This window comes from Musca domestica, unplaced genomic scaffold (assembly GCF_030504385.1).
Source record: "Musca domestica strain aabys unplaced genomic scaffold, Musca_domestica.polishedcontigs.V.1.1 9, whole genome shotgun sequence".
Classification (NCBI taxonomy): domain Eukaryota; kingdom Metazoa; phylum Arthropoda; class Insecta; order Diptera; family Muscidae; genus Musca; species Musca domestica.
In genome coordinates this window covers 7,114,612-7,135,211 of record NW_026712435.1, presented here as the reverse complement: position 1 = coordinate 7,135,211, position 20,600 = coordinate 7,114,612, and the positions used below count along the sequence as shown (strand labels likewise).

Sequence of the window (20,600 nt, the reverse complement as noted above, 5' to 3'; positions counted from 1 at the left end):
GACTTTTCAACTAATTTGTAGTTAGTTGTAGAATAATGCATTTATAACTAACGATTTTCTCAACAGGTTGAAAAATGCCCCGCTGGTAAGTTAGTTAGTAAATGCATTATTCTACAACTAACTTCAAATTGGTTGAAAAGTCATCTGAATATCAACCAGTAGTTGTTACTTTGCTTTTTGATCTCCAGATGACTTTTCAACTAATTTGTAGTTAGTTGTAGAATAATGCATTTATAACTAACGATTTTCTCAACTGGTTGAAAAATGCCCCGCTGGTAAGTTAGTTAGTAAATGCATTATTCTACAACTAACTTCAAATTGGTTGAAAAGTCATCTGAATATCAACCAGTAGTTGTTACTTTGCTTTTTGATCTCCAGATGACTTTTCAACTAATTTGTAGTTAGTTGTAGAATAATGCATTTATAACTAACGATTTTCTCAACAGGTTGAAAAATGCCCCGCTGGTAAGTTAGTTAGTAAATGCATTATTCTACAAACTAACTTCAAATCGGTTGAAAAGTCATCTGAATATCAACCAGTAGTTGTTACTTTGCTTTTTGATCTCCAGATGGCTTTTCAACTAATTTGTAGTTAGTTGTAGAATAATGCATTTATAACTAACGATTTTCTCAACTGGTTGAAAAATGCCCCGCTGGTAAGTTAGTTAGTAAATGCATTATTCTACAACTAACTTCAAATTGGTTGAAAAGTCATCTGAATATCAACCAGTAGTTGTTACTTTGCTTTTTGATCTCCAGATGACTTTTCAACTAATTTGTAGTTAGTTGTAGAATAATGCATTTATAACTAACGATTTTCTCAACTGGTTGAAAAATGCCCCGCTGGTAAGTTAGTTAGTAAATGCATTATTCTACAACTAACTTCAAATTGGTTGAAAAGTCATCTGAATATCAACCAGTAGTTGTTACTTTGCTTTTTGATCTCCAGATGACTTTTCAACTAATTTGTAGTTAGTTGTAGAATAATGCATTTATAACTAACGATTTTCTCAACTGGTTGAAAAATGCCCCGCTGGTAAGTTAGTTAGTAAATGCATTATTCTACAACTAACTTCAAATTGGTTGAAAAGTCATCTGAATATCAACCAGTAGTTGTTACTTTGCTTTTTGATCTCCAGATGACTTTTCAACTAATTTGTAGTTAGTTGTAGAATAATGCATTTATAACTAACGATTTTCTCAACTGGTTGAAAAATGCCCCGCTGGTAAGTTAGTTAGTAAATGCATTATTCTACAACTAACTTCAAATTGGTTGAAAAGTCATCTGAATATCAACCAGTAGTTGTTACTTTGCTTTTTGATCTCCAGATGACTTTTCAACTAATTTGTAGTTAGTTGTAGAATAATGCATTTATAACTAACGATTTTCTCAACTGGTTGAAAAATGCCCCGCTGGTAAGTTAGTTAGTAAATGTAAATGCATTATTCTACAACTAACTTCAAATTGGTTGAAAAGCCATCTGAATATCAACCAGTAGTTGTTACTTTGCTTTTTGATCTCCAGATGACTTTTCAACTAATTTGTAGTTAGTTGTAGAATAATGCATTTATAACTAACGATTTTCTCAACAGGTTGAAAAATGCCCCGCTGGTAAGTTAGTTAGTAAATGTAAATGCATTATTCTACAACTAACTTCAAATTGGTTGAAAAGTCATCTGAATATCAACCAGTAGTGGTTACTTTGCTTTTTGATCTCCAGATGGCTTTTCAACTAATTTGTAGTTAGTTGTAGAATAATGCATTTATAACTAACGATTTTCTCAACAGGTTGAAAAATGCCCCGCTGGTAAGTTAGTTAGTAAATGTAAATGCATTATTCTACAACTAACTTCAAATTGGTTGAAAAGTCATCTGAATATCAACCAGTAGTTGTTACTTTGCTTTTTGATCTCCAGATGACTTTTCAACTAATTTGTAGTTAGTTGTAGAATAATGCATTTATAACTAACGATTTTCTCAACTGGTTGAAAAATGCCCCGCTGGTAAGTTAGTTAGTAAATACATTATTCTACAACTAACTTCAAATTGGTTGAAAAGTCATCTGAATATCAACCAGTAGTGGTTACTTTGATTTTTGATCTCCAGATGACTTTTCAACTAATTTGTAGTTAGTTGTAGAATAGTGCATTTATAACTAACGATTTTCTCAACTGGTTGAAAAATGCCCCGCTGGTAAGTTAGTTAGTAAATGCATTATGCTACAACTAACTTCAAATTGGTTGAAAAGTCATCTGAATATCAACCAGTAGTGGTTACTTTGCTTTTTGATCTCCAGATTACTTTTCAACTAATTTGTAGTTAGTTGTAGAATAATGCATTTATAACTAACGATTTTCTCAACTGGTTGAAAAATGCCCCGCTGGTAAGTTAGTTAGTAAATGCATTATTCTACAACTAACTTCAAATTGGTTGAAAAGTCACCTGAATATCAACCAGTAGTGGTTACTTTGCTTTTTGATCTCCAGATTACTTTTCAACTAATTTGTAGTTAGTTGTAGAATAATCCATTTATAACTAACGATTTTCTCAATGGTTGAAAAATGCCCCGCTGGTAAAAGTCAACATTTTGACTAGAATAAACGTATACCCCGAATTATCTCAAATGTAAAGCTTCGTTCTCCTATAGTTCGATTGTTAGGCGAAGGTCGAATGTTGTTATTATTACATAGATCTGGAACCAATATTTTCCTGATATATTTTTTTGTATGTGTTTATGATATATAGTTATTCAAAAAGGTTATTTGCCGGAGCCACGAGACCATTCTAAGTTTCTTACATATACGTTGTTATATATTCGATATCTGACTACATACATCAACGGCATTAGCTTAATATAAAGGTCAGAAGTAACCTTTTCATGCATTTGTGATTTGACAGAAAGTAAATAACTAACAAGTATTAAAAATTAATTTTTTTCACCCCAAAGTTATCATCTATTTCACAATCTTTCGAGGCATTACCAACAATGAGTCAAAACTAACTTTTAAAACACTAACCATAGAGTGGTGTCGGATATAATCATCATACTTCTTAACCCTTTCAGTGTCAATGAAAATTTTTGTCGATATAAAATTCTGAAATTCCGTACTAATTTACTAAAATGTGCTCAGAAATTCGAAAACGAAACTAATAGAATAGAACTGCAATATTTTTAAATAGCGAACGTGTCTGTTATTAAAAAATATCAAAAATAACGGTTCGTAAGAAAAACAAAAAATGGCAAAGAAAGAGAGTACTTTTAAATGTCAAATATATTTGACAAAAACACTGAAAGGGTTAAGATTCATGAGCCATATACGAACATGACCAAATCGACAATGAAGAACGTATGTCTCATTTGTGTATCTCAGAGATTTGATTCTATGAAAATGTATGTTATTGAATTAGACGCTCCCTTTTCACCTTTTAAAACCAGGCATATCCATATCAATAACATATTGTAAGGATGACGCCTGGAAAATTCCTCTTCATGCAGGTGGTCAATGGACGGCACACGGCAGCATTGAAAATTCAAAAATGTATCAGCTATTTGAATAAATTAAAAGATTCAGCCAACGCTCATAATTCGTTTCGCTCTTCGGAGGCTAAATCGGAGAAACTTTCATCTAAAGAACATCCATTATAAGTTCAATGTATTTCTGTGTGGGAATTTTGCCAAAAAAGTAATGTAAACTTACGAGATTTAGACAACTGCAAAGGAAAAAACAAACAACAACAGTGCCCGGGACGGACACTAGAAGGCACATAGAGACTGCTCGATAAATTTGTTTACAAAGAAGGTACAATAAAGACCTGTTTCGCACACGCACACACACACACACACTGACCCGACGTACATGTTTTCAAAATACAAGAGAAATTGTTCGAAAACATAAACTGTTGTAGCAAAAAACACATCGCTGTTTTGTCCGCCTGCTGGTGGGCGAATGATGACGGCAAGCACAAGAATCGGAAGCAGGTTAAAATACCAAAATAGAAAAACACTCTGAGAAAGAAACAATGTAAAGAATGTTTGTTTGAAATCGAAATAAGAGTTCATTGTGTACTGAAATAAAAGGTCGCATATTTCATCATCTCAAAGTGGGCTGTTGGTGCGATCGCTGTGTAAGAAGTTGTCTCTAGAGCGAAATAATGGCGTACCAAGCATGTATATATATCCTAGAAACTATTGATTTCAACATTATATTTCGATAAAAAAAAAATAAATCCACACACTGAATACACAACCGAACAGATTAAAAAATACGTCCTCGTCAAGTGACGTCAAAGTGACGGAAAGTGAGGTCTTAGCGTTCTAATCTTCCGAACTGGAAGACGAAAATGTTTCACATCAATTCGCGTATGCATTTATACATTGATGCGTGCGACTTTGCTAGATTCTAATTTTCAATGCCAACTTCATCCATATCATAAGCTCAACTCGAGAGAGAAACATTATTTTTTTTTAGATTGACTGTTACATATAAATCAATACAAATTTCGGCAATTGATCTATAATTACAAATATTTGTTTTGGATTAAGTTTTTAATATTTTATAGAACTCAACATGTCTTTGTTTACGTGGCCGGACAACTCTTTCTATTGGAAAACCTAGTCCTACAAAAGCGATGTTCGATTACTGTATGTTATTACAAAAAGTAAACACCAAATTTAAACGATTCCGTAAAAACTGTGTCTAAAATCGTCAAAAATCGCATATCGGGAGGCTCGGTTATAGGAAAACGTGGCCTTTTATAGACAAAAATCTGTGGCAGGAGGAAGAACCCATTAGGAACACCAAATACTAGTTTTAAGCAATTCCGGTAGAAAATGTTTCCTTAAACGTCAAAATGACGAATATCCAGATATATGAGCGATATTAGAATACGTGAATGGACATTCAAAAAGAATGACAATGTTTATATACCCTCCTTAGTATGGTGGAGGATATAAAAAGTAAAATCGGTGTTCTTCAGAAGTCATTTATACCACCCATCAAGAACAAGTTAAGAAATTATTAGCGCTATACCCCGAGAACGCAAACTGAAGATTTAAAAAAAAAAACAAAAGTAACAAAATACACAAAAAAGCTGGAGGGTTATATGAAGGGCTCACAGCTATACCGAACTAAGTCATAAAAACATAATTCCAAGATATTTAGAGGTAAAGTAAATGTATTGCAATTAATTTCTGGAAGCAATATTTTAGTCTACCAAAAGAAAATGTAAAAGTCTATATTCAAAATTAACTAATGATATAAAGTTAAAAGAAAAATAATTTAAATATATTACTAAAAAAATATTCAAAAACCAAAAACCTGCTTTGGTTCGTTATTACTCTGAATAAAATTTGAAGGTTTTACAGCTAAAGCGAACCAAGTCAAAAAAATAAATAAATTGTTCATTTTATGACTAAATATAGTTGATGTTCCGCTTGTAATAAGCAACTGATGTTGATAGCTTTGGAAAAGGCAATGCTTTTTGAATGTCGAAAGTACAGAAATAGTGCTCATCAGATGGCACTTCTGTATTCAGTGAGTCTCGAGCTAGCTGTGCTGCTTTTAAGTGAAGTTCCTTTTGCCAAATTAAATTTGTATTTTCGTCTTCATCGAATTTTATTTTCATGTTAAGTTCATCACATATTCGAAAGGTATCCTTATTCGGTCTGTGCTCCAGTGGTCCATTCCAACAAGTACCTCCCCCACAAAGGGTAAAAATTTTAAATAATTATAACTTTTATAAAATGTGATGAAATTTTCCGATTGTGTTCAAATTACACAGATCAGAATATTTTTATTAACCCACGCTCTGCTGTGAATATGGAATATATCGCTCCACTACCTCTGGTAACATCCCCACAAAGGGTCAACATTTTGAATATCCATGAAGCTCATAAGACGCGATATTATTCGATTTCATTCAGATTGGGTACATTTCAAAATTTCCTTCAACACAAGATCTGTTATAAAGATGGTAGAGATCGGACCATTTCTTCTTGTACCTTCCCACACAGGGTTTAAAATTTTGAAAAACAAAACTGAAAGAAAATGAAATAATCATCCAACTCCCTTTAGATTTCACACATACAAACATTTTCGCTAACACAATATTTGTTGTGAAGATGGAATATATCTGCGAAACCCTTCCGGTACATCACCCACAAGGGGTCACAATTTTCAATGCCTTTATCTGTCATAACTTGCGAAACAAGTCGATGATTCTTTACAACTTGCTATATCTAAATATTTCTCTCAACCAGAAACATGAGATGAATATGGAATAATGTACGATTTTCTTGTAATTATGCCCATACTAATATTTAATGTGTATTAGGTAAAGTATATAAAATAAAAAAGCAGTATGTTCGGTCGGGCCGAGCTTTGAATACCCTCTACCATTTGGAAAGGATTTGGATATTAAAAAATACTTTTAAAAATCATAAAAATACCGAATATAGAGAGTTATCGTAATATGGGGGTATATACGAAAATGTGGAGCTGCACAGCCAAGTTTTGTCATAGTCCATTACAATATTCAAATAGGGAACTTGAAAAAATCCGGTAAATAATATCGCAAAAACATCATAATACCGAATACGAAATATTTAAAAAAAAATTGGTGAATAATGTCATTAAAGTCATCAAAATACCGATCATTTCCAATACCAAAAGCCCTGTAGACCAAACACACATCTCAGTAAATTTTATCAACCTACTACAAACGCCTCGGAAGCTAGAATGATTTCCACAGATGGACAGACAGATGGATGGACATCACTAAATCGACATTGAATCATTGCTGATATCTATATATACGCTGATTCAAAGTGAAACACACTGACTTGGTTCATTTTTGCTTTGAATAAAAACGAAAATGACAGTCGTGGACTTAGGTTTTTTAACGTTATCTTTGGAACGAAACACTTTTTGACATTGTGCTTTACAGAGTAAACAGAGTTGTCATATGCGGGGACATTGGCACTAGTTTCGGCATTTTTTATTTTTCATGACTTGGTTCGGTATAGCAGTGAGCCCTCCATATATGAGAGCTATGGAATAATTTCGACCACTATTTAACATATGCGCACTAATAAGCGTCAATGTCAAATTATACCAGATTTTATTAGAATGGGTGGCATTCTAAAGTATGGATCTTTTCCGCCATTTCTGCAATAGAAGTAATTTCAAGCAGCAAGGCCTAGGCCACTGAGCTAAGATCCACCCACTCATCCTCAAACAGTTGTTCATAACAGGACGAAGTTCATCTCGAATTAGTATATTATGATTTTTCTATGAACAGTGAATGGTTCGATTTGATTAAAACACAAAGTTCGAATGTGAGCGAAGTCATGTCGTGTACATCTGCTATGTATTTGATAACTGAAAGAATTGCCCATGAAAAAAATTGGCATAAATGGCATTTGATAATCAAAACAATTTTAATTTCATTTCGGTTTATGGTAAATAAGACTTCAGTGGATTATTTCTAAAAAAACCAGACAGAGTTTAGTTTCCACTTGCAACGCTTTTGGTTACACTCTCACAATTTTCTTCCATTTCAAATATTATAAAAAGTCCAAATATACTTCATAAACAATAATGCAGAGAAAACTCAATTGACTGTTTGACTAACACTTGTTGTTGAAAAAAAAAACGCTCTCAAACGCCCATGCTTGATTACGGATGAAGTGATTCAAACAGATTGTTCGATATGAGAAAAAAGAGATCTTTTCATCATGTAAGAGACCGAGTATGATTGAATTACCTTCTACGGGAAATAGTTCTCCAGCCTGCAATGATATGATGTTGCAACGAACTAAATCCTAAAGAACTGGTTAAAAATCCAATACTGATGTGGGCACTCAATACCTTATGGATAATCAACGCAAGAAATCCATAAAGAAACCCGTCAGACACCAATGTTGTGGCTTCTGGCGATCAATGAAATTCTCATATATTTCGACCAACGTAGGACTACCGTATTCGCTTGCTATGAAATGTGGTAAATTACCAACCACTGCTGAATTGATACAGGGTGTTTTGTGTCCAATTGTGTCACCCAAAAAAATTAAATTGTTATTCTCCAAGAAGCGCGAGAATAATAATATTTCGATAGCAGTGCTGAATGGAGTAAATCTTATTTTTTTAAATACACACTTAACATATTGGTATTATCCTCAAGCAGCGTCCAAATTGGAATATCGAGGAGTATGCAGTATCTTATTGCACTATGCTCCTGCAGGAACGCCATAAAGACGCATTATCATAGGTGTAAATGACATGGCCCCCCATTTTCCAATTTTACAATAAAGTTGGATGATGTAAGGGAGCTTAATACAAAATTAAACAGTTTATATACTGACAGCATTGGTTTTTATTATAATATATTGGTTTTCTTCGAAACTTGGTTAAAAGCATATATATTAAATAGTGAAATTTTGTGTTCAAAATATCAAATATTGCAATTGATGTTTTCCTGATATAGACTTTATTGGCGTTTCCATTGAATTGGGCAAATTTAAATTGTTTGTAACTTGTACTTATATTCCACCCTCATCTTCACTTGACATTTATAATCAGCATTTTTATTTCTTGGTCATTTTAATATACTTTCCAGTAGGTGGCTTCCAATGCCAGATTCTGAAGCGTTGATTACTTTGCCATCCAAAACGAACAGTACCCAGTATACATTCGAAGTTATTAATCGTTTTTGTGACAAAAATCTGCATCAAATAGGTAGTGTGAAAAATCCCCACACAAAAATTCTTGATTTGGCGTTTGTTAATATAACACAAAATTTTGAAATATTAAGAATTCCTCCGATATGCACTCCTAAGGCAAAATCAAAAAAATTAAACTTAAATTCAGGTATGGTTTGACATATATGTAGCGGAAGTGAATGAAACAGCCAGTTCACGAAGAATTCTTTCTAAGGACCCCAAAAACATAGGTACACCAAACAGGGACGTACACAGAAATTCATTTTTAAGCCACCTCAAACGAACTTACTACGCTAAACCAAAGATTAAATAACTAAATATAATAAAAAAACTAGCAAGTGCCCGCTACTTCGTTAGCGAAAAGCCCAATTTTATAGTCGTTCCACCAGTTAATTTCAGACCTCAAATTGCACAATTTTTTCATTATTTCAGCTGCACCAGTTCGATGCCAAAAAGAAAAATAGAAAAATTATTACTTCTTGCACTTCAAATTATTACTTCTTGCAGTCATCAAAATCTTTCCCCACCCAAATCGAAATTGTACACTAAAGCACACATTTTCATAACTACCTGTATCATGCAGTCCAATAGAAATTATGGTACAATGAAGTAAAGGTAACCTTATTTCAAATTCCCAGCTCTGCATTTTCTGCAATTTATCTTGTCAAATTTCAATGCATAAACAACAGTTCCCATGTCTGATTTTGTGTTTGTATGTATGAAGTTGAAAAAAAATTTAAACATATGATTACATGACTTTTCCTTCTTAGTTCTACCATGATAGATATCATACTTCCAAATTTCAGGGCTCTATCTCCAACGGTTCACCCAAGATTTAAATTGTACCATATTTGGTACCATTTAGTACAAATACATAGACATTTCAAATACTACCCATGGTACAATAAGGAGGTAGAACAGCTTCGTAAAACTATAGAAATACAGCCCTGAGGCTATGCCCGCTTCCTGTCAAATTTACATTCAACAAGTTGTTTTCATTTATTCGATATTTTTCCTCATTTTTAAAATGAGTTAAATAGCGCGAAAAATGAATGAAATGCCTACATTTTCTTTCAAAAATATGGTCTATACTGTTCGATCTTTCAATTCCATGGCAAAACTTACGAATAGCTTTAATGCGCGTTCCGCAATTTACGTTTCTTTCAATCATTAATTTTGGAAATATTTTGTTATTTTTTTTTTAAACAATAAATACATACACAAAATTGGCAGAAGACGGACACACTTAGAAAAAAATTGTAATCAGCTGGTGGCTTTATCTTACCTTTTTATAGTACCATGATACTACCCATGGCAGAAGAATATAAGTAGACGAGTCGACACAGCTGCTGGGACAATGAACTGTCAAACCAATTTTGGAATTGAAAATGTTAAATGAAAAATTATTAAAATTTGTAAAAATTGTTGAAAAACGCAAATTATAATAGCCTCCGATTGACGTAGTATAAGAAAATATATAAAAATCTATTTATATTTCAAAAAACATTTAAATTTTTTTGACATATCAATGCTCCCAAGCGTTGATGCATCTACCTGTATTCTTCTGCCATGTTACTACCTTAATTTCACAGTCCTAGAATACAATAGTGAACTAATTTCGAAATTTCAAAATTCCAGCTCTATCGGTTGAGCCAGATCGAAATTGCGACAAATTTAGCACCATTTAGTAGTTTTCCTGCACATAAGTAAAAATTTCGAAAACTTCATCCAGTAATGTTAATTTCAAATTTCAGGATTCCTGCTCCATCCGTTCCTCTAAATTCAAAAGGTACTAAATTTAGAATCGTTTAGTACTTTCCGTATTGATGAGTACACACTCCCACAACTACATACTTACATCGACCCTACTCCTCAACCTTGATCCCTATTCCAAATTTCAAGTTTCTAGCTCTAACCGTTCACATGACACGAAATGGTAGTAAATATGGTACATTTTAGTACTTTTCGTACATTTATAGTGCGAATTTCCAATTAACTCTTTGGTACATCCATCACACACACATACCAAATTTAAGAGTTCTAGGTGAACTGGTTCGTCAAATACAAAGTTCCTTTTAGTACTTTTCGAACCGTTCTAGTACGTATCTCCAAAAACCCAGCCTCATCTGACCCCTACGGACCAAGAGCGACCCTCATCCAAAATTTCAAGATTCTAGCTTCATCCGTTTCGTCTGGGCGTAGGTGAATCATTAAATCCAATCCTAAGTCTTTTTATGATTTTGTTAATCTAAAACGAAAAGTTTCCTCAAAGCCCTCAGTATTGAAATATAACAATAAAGAATTTGTCACAGGCACAGATATTGCTGAATGTTTCGCAGATTTTTTTGCCACAACCTATTCCAGTACATCTTGCCAAATTAAATATTCGTATCCTTATAAGTTATCACAGGCTGATCAAATTTGTATGCCTTTTCTACAACGTCAGGATGTGTACAATAGTCTGCGTAGTTTAAAATCGATTAAATGTCCAGGACCGGATGGCATACCTAATATAATTCTTAAATATTGTTCAGAAACATTAGCACTTCCGTTAACTATATTGTTTAATTATTCACTGAAATTTGGTCACTTTCCTACTTTCTGGAAAAAATCTTATATTATACCTTTACATAAGTCTGGTAGTCTTACTAATGTGTCAAATTATAGAGGAATTGCAAAATTAAGTGCCATACCAAAATTGTTTGAAAAATTAATTACTGCAGTAATTTCACAGAAAATTCAATCTATATTGAGTCCATATCAGCATGGTTTTCGTAGTGGTCTTTCAACTACAACAAATCTTATACAATTTACGCCAACAGTATTAAAAGGATTTGTTCAGCGTAAACAAACTGATACAATTTATACTGATTTTAGTAAAGCTTTTGATAGGGTTAACCATGAACTCCTAATATATAAATTAAATTATATGGGTTTCAACACAAACTTAGTCAAATGGATATCATCTTACTTAAAAGATAGATCACAACTAGTTTTGTTTGAAGGGTATCTATCCAAAACGATTAACGTTCCATCGGGTGTTCCGCAAGGAAGTCACCTTGGACCGGTCCTCTTTCTTTTATTTATCAACGATTTACCTAATTCCATAAATTACTCGAAATTGTTAATGTACGCAGATGATATTAAATTATTAATTTCCCATAATTGTGATAAACGAGCCAGTTTACTTCAAAACGATTTAGATAGCCTTTTTAAATGGTGCAAGTTAAATTGTATGGAGTTAAATTTAAGCAAATGTAAGCATATGTGCTTCTCCAGATCTTCTTCTCTGATATTACAATATAATATTGACGGTCATTCATTATTAACTGTAGATTCATTTGTCGATCTAGGCCTCTTGATGGATCCAAAATTAAATTTTAATAGCCATGTAATAACAATGGTAAATAAAGCAAATGGTGTTTTAGGTTTTGTTAAACGGTGGGCCAAAGAATTTTCTGATCCATATATAACAAAACAGTTATTTACGTCTCTTGTTAGACCTATATTGGAATATGGTTCTGTTGTATGGGATCCTCAATATGCAATATATTCAGATAAAATAGAATCCGTGCAAAAACAATTTCTGCTATTTGCCTTACGAGGTTTACATTGGAATAGTGATTATGTTTTGCCTTCTTATGCTAGCAGGCTAAAATTAACTAGATTGCCTACACTTAAAAGCAGACGTATTATGTTGAACTCCATGTTTGTACTAAAAATATTAAATGGTTATATACCTTCAGATTTTCTAATTTCATCTATTAGAATTAATGTTCCTTTTATATCTAGTAGATACTACCAATTATTATATACTGATTTTCACCGCACGAATTATTCAATGGGCGAACCTCTTAATAAAATGTGTGTTGACTTTAATTCTGTGTATTGTAATGTAGATTTTTGTATGAGTTTAGAAGTTATTAAATCTAGAATAATTTTATTTTTAAACAATAAACATACATGTTTTATTATTTGACAAACTAGCTGATGAATTAGATTCTGTAGCTGGTTTTAAATTTCCTACTGAATTCCCATTATGATGCGGATCATGATGTGTACGCGATCCCTCCGTAAAGGGAGGTCGCCCCCTCCGTCGGCAGGGGTGGGAATGTGAGGCGTGGGAACGTTCGAAAAAAAAAAAACAACGTTGTTTTTCTATTATCAGGTGCTCAATTTCTGTTATATGAAAATTTGAAATGGAACATTTTACAGAGAATTTTTTAATAGAACAAGAATCCAGCAAATAATAATAAACATTCCACATTGCACAGACTTGAAATTTTATATTAAAAAAATATATTCAAAACATGTATTGAATTTGACTCTAACATTTAGTATAGTGAAATCAGGTAGAAACCCGTTATAAATGTTAAAATAAAAATTATTACATTTTATATATAAAAGAAAGTTGTGTTAGTTACTACGCTTATAACTCAAGAACCATGATCTGATTTTAATGATTCAAACAAATTCGGAATTGTCTCTTGGCAGAAAAGGACAAAATCCAAAAAAAAAAAAAAATATATAAAATAATATAAATATGTAAAAATGTGAAATTTGAACGTTTTCATTCTGGCTTTTGACATGTACAAACGTAATGTTTTATTTTGCATGATTTTTTTTTTAATTTTCATTTACTATTTTCGATTGTACATTTGTAGTTTTTTTTTTTTTTTTTTTTTTTTGTTCTAGTATTATGTGTGGTCTTTTGGGGAGTTAAAAGCGGCAACGGAAAAAACTTATAGTTATAGATTTTATGTATTTATTGGGTAAGTGAAACTATACGAATAAAATCATTTAAGAAGAGGATAAGCAATGAACAATATCAATGTTTTATTGTGTACGAACGGTTTTTTCAATTTGATGATGATGATAGATGATGTCGAAATAATTTAACGCGGTTACACTAAAGTTAAAGGATAATTACTTTTTCAAAATCGCTAACAAAAAAAGACTGCCTCTTTGCAAAAATTCTAAAATCAAGAAAAAATCGAGAAAAATTTTTCCAATGGAATCGAATTTCAAAATTATAGTACATTCTATTGACAAACTTCGTAAGGACCTTAGAACAATTGCTGTAAAAAATCAGCGAACAAATTGAAGATTTTTTTTTCAATTTTCCTACATCGTGCTTCAGTTGGAAGATGCGAACAAATTTAAACAAACAAAATTGAACGACAAAGCGTTATGGGCTCATTTCAAAACTTCTTTCATGTGACATTAATGCGTCCAATGAGAACTCAAAATGCAAAACTCATTGGGACTGCAATCAGTGAAATACCGAATAGAAAGGGCGCAAAATAGTAGAGCGAATTGGACATTTAGTAAGAAATTCTTTCAGAAATTCTTCCTAAGCTTTCAAGATACCTTAAATCACTTTTGCAGGTTAAGATATGGGTTATAACCTCCGGATAAGGGTACTACCAAATTAAAGTATATTTTACATTTTTTAATGATCGCAAAAAGCGATCACGGTTTGGTACCACCATACTATTATTTAAGCTATTTTCGGGGTTTTGGCCATTTTTTTTCATTTTTTTTTTTTTGCCATTATTTGGTAAAATTTTCTATTTTCGGAGGAGGGCCCATCTTGGTCTTGACCACATTCATCAATCGATTTGATAATTGCCCACATTGGCATTTATTTAAGGGTAGTCCCCACATTAGTGTACCCCCAAGTCTACTTTTCCAACCAATGTGTAGTCAGAAAAGAAAATTTTGAATTTGTAAATATTGTTTGAATATTGGTTGGTAAAGTAGATTTGGGATGTACGTCTATATGAAATAAACTCTGTCAAACTGGGACTCATTCAGTCGGAAATTGTGGCAGAAACATGAAAAGATACGAATATTAGAAAGTATCGTCATTGAATTATACTATGATGGAAAATATGGACTTATTTCTGTCTCCAACGCACAATTTAAATGTCAAAAAAATAATTCCCATCTTACGGTAATGGGTGTAAAAGAGTGAGGTGGACAAAACTAAATACCACACAGCATGGTATTTTAAAAGATGGAAATACAAATTCGAAATAACAGCTAACGGCAACGCGGACCGGGCAAGCTAGTATTAGATATAAGTAACATAAACATTTTCACTCAAGCTCTACAAACGCAATGAACGACATCTGCCGAGATGATTTGAGCGTCTCGTTGTCTATACATTGTTTTGTCTATGTCAAACATTTAATATGAACATGAATAATGTTAAAAGCAGAAAAATATGAGAAAGATCCGTTCAAGTCAATATTGACATTAACTCGATAAGCTCACGAATATTACAAAAATTCAAATTCAAAAACTTTCAGGGATAGCAATTTACTTTCAAGTGTTATGTACATTTTTTATAAATCCACAATAATTTCGACAGAACTAATAAAACTTTGCGTGGTTTGTACATTTGTGCATTAAATTGGAAGACATTATATATGGGTGCTATAAATCTTGGCCAATTTCAAATAAATTTGTAAGACATATTTCAAAGTTGTATATGATATCGGCTTTGAAGAAGCTTGAATATCAAATCGGCTGGAACACACATGGGAACTATACCAATATCTGATAGGATTTCAATCAAATTCGAAGGTTGGATAAAAATGCAATGCCGAAGTTAATTTGAAATGTCATGAAATAGGTGTGGAAAAGATGTTATGCCGAAAGTTTGGTGAAAATTCTTTGCCAGAGGTTAGATGAAAATGTCATGCCAAAAATGGGTGTCATGCATCATATATCTTTTGGTCTACCCTTTGTTTGATTTATATACTTACCCAAGCGACTGTTCAACGGCAACAATCGGTTTTGTTCCTTTCTTGATTGTATTCTCAACTGGTGCTGAGCTTACATTTTATCCAATGGTGTCCATTTTGTTGTAAAGCTTCCTATAGCAACATTCCACAATAAATCTGTAAAGTAATTTTTATTACTATTTATAGAACCATATCAAATTAAATATAAGCTGCTTACTTGTAATTCTTTAAACAGATTATTTCACAAGTTATAGCAAAGTGTTTTAGACCCTCCTCTAAATCAATGTTTGCAATGACAAATATGTCCCATTAACGTAGTAACTGGCTTACATTTCCTCTAGAATCCAACGACGAGAAGATGATGTAATTGTTCTGTTACTATGTGATACCTTCTGTGTTTTGAAGACTTAGGTTGTCGTATGCTGAGTTTAACGGTAATCACTTTTATTTTGAGTTATTTCTAATCGTACGGTTGTGTGTGAACAAGGGTCTAAAATTAAACTGTTATCGTCATTATTTTGCTTTAAAGGTTAGATCGAAATTATTAAACAATATCTGACCAAGACAATCTTCGTATAAATTTCGTTTAAATATTAAATTGGTTATTTTCATTTAAACACACAACGTAGATAACCTCAATTTTAAAGGCATTGCAAAATAAAACAAACTATTTCGGTGAAATGGAAAGGTAGCAAAATTCCAAAGAAATTTTCTGTCCGCCTAATTAGTAGGTCGATCCGTGTGTTTACAAATAAATCGCGAAAAAACTGTAACAATGATATTATCATGCGATCTAATTGATTATTTTTTATATCCTACAACGCTATGTGTTGGGTGTTTTATAAATTTTGAAATATTCCTATAGAAATTTGGCATGGACGTGCGGTTGCATAGTCAGATTAGAAGCTTATAGGAGGTGATCGCAAGATATTTAGGTTTTAAATGGACCAAAAACAGAAAAATTTCTTGATTTTGCAGGTGCTCTACAGGTCGCAATTACAGACCAATAGACGAAATTTAGCATGGGGCTATAGTTTAAAATACGGAAAATGCAAATAATAGCCAACTCGTATCCAAATATTTAAAAAAAAAAACTTTTAGGCTGGAAATACATAAACCGCTTATCTGGCTGGCTTAAGTCATCGGCTGGCTTCTTGGGAAATGAACAAAGGAGCCTAGGGCCAAAATCGAACTAAATCAACCTAAAACTCCTTTGTTCATCTACGAAGAAGCCAGCCGATGACTTAAGCCGGCCAAATATGCTCTTTATGTATTTCCAGCCTTAAAAACTAACGAATATGTAGTCGCAAGTCATTACTTTACATTTAATTAAACAAACAGCTTTTGCATATGTATGTCTTCTCGATTTGGTTTCAAGCATATTCAGAAATATTTGTTTGAGTTATACGGTGCCGACCCTGTGATACCCTACAACAATATAATATGTTGGAAGTGCCCTCAGGTCCAAACTCATTTTGGTCGTTTTCATTTTTAATATAATGCAAGGCCGGTGACATTGGCCCTACATTTACGTGCCAATCGCTATTCAAAACAATTTCATACAAAAGTTGTGGCCCATTTTACCCGCTACATATTATTACATGGCCATCCAAAGTGCTGCGGTTCTGCCTTTTACAAAAAAAATTGCAAAATCTGGAAAATTTTCCAAATTTCAAAAACAATAGGCTTCAATTCTGACCCTAACTTTCTAGGTTTTTATGAAAATTGTGTTTAGCTAGGCTCTATTTTACCCGCTAAATATTGTCCTAAATCATTTTTTGAATGTGAATGCATGTAATTCTAAAAACATTTTATAGTCTAAAAACATTTCGTGAAAGCTTTTATCGAAATATAGGAACACGGGTCCCTGCATTTTGCCCTAGCACACATCCCAAAATTTTAGATCAAAATGTCAACTTACGAATCATTTTAATATAAGCAATTATGTTCCTACTTTCCAAAATGGCTTGGAGAGGATGTACTAATTTGGTTTATTTGGGCATTTGAATAAGAGCAGGCGGAACTCTATTTGTAAAAAATCAAATTGTAAAAATGGTCAAAATTAAAGATACCTTTTCTATAATGTAGTTTTTATAATTTATATGCGCAGTCCCGGGCAAAAATTAATACACGATATTAGAACAAGAGCGCCAGTAGTCGGCACTTAAAAGATTTTCTTATTTCGTTAATGGGTTAAAAATATGAATGTAAAAAAGGAGAAATTTTTCGTAATTTTGAAAATCTGGAAATATGGATATTTCCCTTAGGGGTATGTGGTTATTATGTCACTCCGTTTGTAAGACCCCCAAATAATATTCTATGTCGATTTAGATTTATCCGTCTGACTGTCCATCTGTGGCAACCACTCTAACTTCTAAACGAAATAAAGTTGGTTGCTACAATTTTACTCAGATGTGTTTTAGTGTGATAGTGGGCTTTATAGGTCTAACTGTAACACCAGATATTGCCCCATTTTGCAAGCTCTGGAGGTAGAGGGAATTAAAAGTTTGGCTCGGTCGATCTTAGCTGCTTTTTAAATGTTATTAACTCTGGCTGTTCCCTGCTTAAAAAGCGAATTCTAATGCGAAAGTAGCATTGACTTTTGACCACTACTGTAATGTTTTTTAAGTTAGCTCTCATTATACAAAGACACTTTTTTCAATCATTCTAAGTACGATTCTCTGACTATTTCGCTTCTTATGGCTCACATGAATGTTTCCTTTTCCAATTTTTTTAATTTTTTGCAGTACCCTTCTTCGTAATAACAAAAAATATTTCTTTGTTATTTCAGTTGTCCATTGAGCGATCACTCGTTAGCGACGGCTCCAAAAATGGAATCAAAACGAAAAGCGACGCCGATCAACTATCGTCAACTGACTTGGTTACTGGGAATAAAAATTTGCAATTTGCAAACCCAAAAGAAAAAATAACAACAAATAGTGAAATATGTTGTTGGGTAAAAATAAACCAGTGTATGTGTGTCCATAAAAATGAGTATAAACAATTTTATTCACCTGCAATTTGCTAATTTGTTTGTTTTGATTTTCGAATTAATAAATCTTCGAACTCACTTTTGATGAAAACTTGAATATTTCACAACTGCACACCATAGAATTTGCCACGAAAATCTCTCAATACACTTATTTTCTTTTTAGTTTATTTATTTCTATCTTGGACACAAAAAATATAATATACGAACTTGGCATTTATTTTTTCACAACCATTTCTTTTCAATTAGAGTTGTGTCGTTCCGAAACGAACCCGTTCAAAGGAATTATTCCCTGATTGGAACTATCGAAGCAACATAAGCAATTTCATTCAGATTGTTCCTTGATTTTAGTTCTTCTTTTTCTACTATGCTTCGCTCAGTGACAACATTTACACTTGCTCTGTTCCAGTACCTGCAAGAATCTTCTAGTTTTGTTATTTTCTTCGATAACATAAAGGGAAAATCGGTTATCGTAGTGAAAACTTTCACATTCTTGCAGTTCTGGAACAGACCAACTGTGGCCGAAATTGTGCCTTGCATTGACATTATGGGGGACAAAAGAAAGTCAAATGAGGTAAATGCGTCTGCCTCAAACTTTTTTGTTCTAATTCGGCATTAGAATGTAAACAACGAGTTTTTGAAAACACTTGCTACTTTACCAACTTTTTTATTGCTCTGCGTTACAAAACAATAGAATAACAGATTATGGTCCGTTCTTATATCTTTCATTTATAGTCCACTTTTGTTATCCCTTACTTTATGAAAAGTGAAAGATAAAGTTCATGATCCAAGTATTGGATCAACCCTGTTGTGATTAGTTCAAAAAATTGTGGTGCTCCGTGCTTTTGAAAAAAATTAATAGTTATTGCGTTATTAAATTAATTAATCTGGTAAAAAAGTGTTTAAAAGTGTTCAATAGTGATTTGTAACTCAAAGTGATAATTGGTGTAGTGTTTTAAAATCTTGTTTTGTGTTTTAAAGTTATATCAATTTTAAAATTGTGTAGTTTTACATTTTCCTTTTATCCTCTTTCTTTTGTTACATTAGCTAATTAGTTGTTGTAACATTATCGTCTTGTTTTGTTTGTCATCTCAAAAGAGTTGCCAACATTAAAAAAAAAAAATAATAAAAAAGAATAAATATAAATAACAAAAATTCCAGCTACAGATCTAATCTTAAATAAATATTTGGAACTTGTGTATTAAAAAAGAAATAGATATAATTAAAATAAAGAAAATGTCGTGCCCTTTTGAATTGTGTAATATTGTTGCAGAGGATGAATTGTGTGTTACCTGTTAGTTTTGTCTTAATCAATGGCATGCAAAATGTGCTAGGATTAATGCAAAAGTAGTAGACACAATTAGAAATAATGTTGGTGTTCGTTGGTGTTGTGTGCAATGCAGGAAACTCTCTGCAGACTTTTATAATTTTGTAAAGGATTTGCAGTCGGAATTGACATCGATGAAAAAAGATTTTTCCTCATTATCACTCCGATTTGAGAATTTCTCTACATTGTTTGAGAAATACCAAGAGTTAGATGAGTTTGTGTCGTCACCGTCAGTTTCTGGACAGAAACGCAAAAGGGCTGCGAAAAAGGCACCAACTAAGGGAATGTCTAGTCGCAAAGCAATAGTTTCTGTTGAGAACACTGTTCCACAACCGGTCTCAGTTAATATCACTGATACAACTGAGACTGGACGTGAACAGTCGTATGCCAGTGTTATTACACACCCAGTTCCGGTAGATAACAGCGGTATAGGTAAAGGGGTAATTAATACTGATGTTATGAATATTGATAGTGAGGTTTCTAAGAAAACCTCACAATCTACTCGTGACATACAGGAATTATCATTTCCTTCACTTATCACTAGTGATCGTCCCGAGACTGCTACTGGCAAAACTCAACCTGTCCAAAGATCATTATCCATGGCCCCCGCCATGAAAATGATATTTGCAACAAGGTTTGCACCAGAAACAACGGCCGATGACATAAACTATTATATAAAATCAAAAATTGAGGGAGATTACTTTTTGAAATGTTATAAGCTCCGATCTGCATTTTCTGAAAGTAGATCTTCTTTCAAAATCGTTGTGCCTGACAATATTTTCGTACAGTTGATTTTAAAAGAAATTTGGCCT

At 32.8% G+C, this 20,600-nt stretch overlaps 1 protein-coding gene across 1 annotated transcript in view; it reads right to left on the bottom strand.

The window, feature by feature from the left end:
• The window catches only part of LOC101891345 (protein encore), a 70,043-nt gene extending 51,309 nt beyond the window's left edge, over positions 1-18,734 (bottom strand). The window contains exons 1-3 of the mRNA XM_005181332.4: positions 18,544-18,734; positions 15,690-15,962; positions 15,494-15,628 (exon numbers count right to left, since the gene is read on the bottom strand). The gene's annotated coding sequence lies outside the window, so the exon portion shown is untranslated. The remainder of the gene's footprint in view (positions 1-15,493; positions 15,629-15,689; positions 15,963-18,543) is intronic.
• Positions 18,735-20,600: the final 1,866 nt, after the last annotated feature.